The sequence below is a fragment of the Myotis brandtii genome, unplaced genomic scaffold (assembly GCF_000412655.1).
Source record: "Myotis brandtii unplaced genomic scaffold, ASM41265v1 scaffold4731, whole genome shotgun sequence".
In the NCBI taxonomy this organism is placed as follows: domain Eukaryota; kingdom Metazoa; phylum Chordata; class Mammalia; order Chiroptera; family Vespertilionidae; genus Myotis; species Myotis brandtii.
The window spans coordinates 8,323-10,892 of NW_005368082.1; the positions used below are offsets into that span (position 1 = coordinate 8,323).

Here is a 2,570-nt window from a genome sequence, read left to right on the forward strand (position 1 = left end):
TAATCCCAGAACCTGTGAATATGTTACATTTCATGACAGAAGACACTTTGCAGAGATGATTAAGTTAAGGGTCTTAGATTGGGGGCCTATTCTGGATGCTTCAGGTGGGCCCAATGTCATCACAAGGGTCTTGAAAAGGAGGCAGCAGGATGAGGGTCAGAGAATGAGATGTGATGGTGGAAACAGCCTGGAATATGTGCTTTGTAGATGGAGGAAGGAGCTATGAGCCAAGGAATGCAGGAAGCTTCCAGAAGCTGGAAAGAACAGGGAACCGATTCTCCCCTACAGCCTCTGGATGGAACTAGCCTGCCGACCTGTCCATTTCAGACTTCTCCATCCAGAACTATCCTGTATAATAAAGAGCTAATATGCAAATGGTCATCACACAGTAAAGACCAATCAGGAGGAGACTGCAGTACTCGGCAGGCGCGTGGGTGGGCAGGGCTGCGTGCGCTACTGGTCACCAGGAGATGCATGGAGAAACTCTCAGTTCCGCCCACAGGCTCCCTCGAGCAGTGGCAGCTCCCGCCGGCTGGCAGGCAGCATACTACGTGCAATTTCGCACACTGGGCCACTAGTGAGATAATAAATAGATGTTTTTGTAAGCCACCTACCTGTGGTCATTTGTTACAGAAGCAGTCAGAAATTCACAGAGTCCAGCTGTTTTGGTTCAAATACCAGCTCCAGCTAGAGGATCTTGGGCAAGTGCCAAAGCCCTCAGTTTCTTCATTCATAATGTGGGGCTAGAAATAGCACCTATGGCATGTGAAATAAACCAGATGCATGAAATAGGCAAGACACTGCCAGCTGAACCTCATGGAGACTTTGCTGTTGGCTGCACATCTTCATGCATTATACATCTTCACTTTGCAGAGGGAATACAAGGGTGTGTTCTAGGGGGAAAGTCCCAGTTTATGTGATGTAGATGAACTGGAAGAGATGAGTCTACAGCAGGGAAGCCAGGGACCACAGGGTGAAGCGAAGGGATGGGCTCAGAGAGACAGTCCAGGGATCAGTGAGGGCTGGACACGGAGGGCGAGAAAGAAGCAGGAAGGGAGGACTCTGGCTAGGAGGCCTGTGGGGGTATCAAAGACATCAGGCAAGAAGGAGGAGGAGGAGGAGGTATTACCAAAATTAAATATTTGTTTCAAGCACATCCAGCGGTCGCTACGTGTGGGGTGCCACGCTGAGCAATCTGCTTGCCTGTTGACCTGGAGGGAGGTACATGATTGTGAATGTCCAGTGTACAGATCAGGAACAGGCTGGGAGAAGTCAAAGCTAGAATCAAAATCTGCCCACCATGTCCTCCCAGGATTCGGGTCCATGGTGCCCAGTCCTCTGCTGAGTGTGCATGAAAGCATGGGGGGAAGGAGCCACAGGGCAGATGGGTTAATTCAATCAGGTCAAGGTTACCTATGAGTTAATGAGTAATGAATGGGGTGTGTGGTTAGACCAGGCTACAGGTTAGGCAGGGGGAGGCCTGGGTGTGGGTTGAGGAGGGGAACTAACTCTCAGAAAGCAGTGTAGCAAGGACCCTTCTTGGAAATGGGGGGCCAGGAGTGAGGGGGGCTTCTTGCTATTTTCAGGCCTGGCAGTGCCTGTGGGGAAAGGGTGGGCTGCAGCAGGGAGATCACTGCTCCCAGGCAGGGGTAGGGTGGAGGGGGTTCCTAGGCCTCCCCTCTTTCTTCCTCTTCTCTCCTTGCATCCCAGCTAGTGTAGTCAGGCAAAATACAGGGCGCCCAGTTAAATTTACGTTTCAGTAAATAACAGGTACTTTGCTAGTAAAAGTTCGTCCCCAGATGGCCACTTAGGTCATCCAGGCAGCCGGGCTCCACCACCCTCGGTGCCCAAATGCTGGGCCAGGTGGAAGTCCCCTTACAAGCCACCTTCCCTCCCACCTCCCTTCCGGCTTATCTTGCCCACTGTCCCCCTCCCAAACTTCACACAAAAGTCAAGAAGCCTCCCTCCTGTCACCTCTGTCCTCCCAATGGGTGCCTCGCTGCACACTCCCCTTCCCTCCCCCTCTGGTTCAGGGGCCTCTCAGTTCCTTTAATTGTCTCAATAGCAGGGACTGTCATCAGTCTCCTCTCGTCCTTCAGACGGATTCACTGAGGCGCTGAGAAAGGAGGAACCAGGCCTTGCAGGGAGACAGAGGCCAGGCCAGGAACTCCTCAAAGCTGTCCAACCACAAAGCCTGAAAGCTCAAGGCTTAATAACATCTGGAAGTGGGGTGGGAGTTTGTGGGCACCAGTGGAGGGAATAAAGGCAGTATTGGGGGTTGGGGGATCCTAGCAGGCACCCTACCCCAGTTTCAGAAGTTCAATTCCAATTCTGGAGAATAAGCAGGTCTATTTGTACTCCCTCCTCTTCTAAAGAAGGGGTGTCGCAATCACAGCAGACAGAGGCCAGGTTTGTTCTGTTTCTCTGTGCCTCCCCCACTCTGTTAACCAGTTCCCTGTTAACCCTTTTGGAAACCAGCCCTCCAGGAATCAGGATGCCCACCCCACTGTGCCCAGACTTCACATACAGCCCGACCCCAGATGCCCAACCTGGCTGGGAATCAGAGAGAT

At 52.3% G+C, this 2,570-nt stretch overlaps 1 long non-coding RNA gene across 1 annotated transcript; it reads right to left on the reverse strand.

Annotated features, from left to right (window-relative positions):
• Positions 1 to 612: 612 nt before the first annotated feature.
• On the reverse strand, positions 613 to 1,360 carry LOC102240960. Its single transcript, XR_314157.2, has 3 exons — positions 1,300 to 1,360; positions 1,130 to 1,211; positions 613 to 756 (listed from the first exon to the last, which is right to left on the reverse strand). It is a non-coding gene; the product is annotated as an uncharacterized LOC102240960 (long non-coding RNA).
• Between the last annotated feature and the right edge of the window lie 1,210 nt (positions 1,361 to 2,570).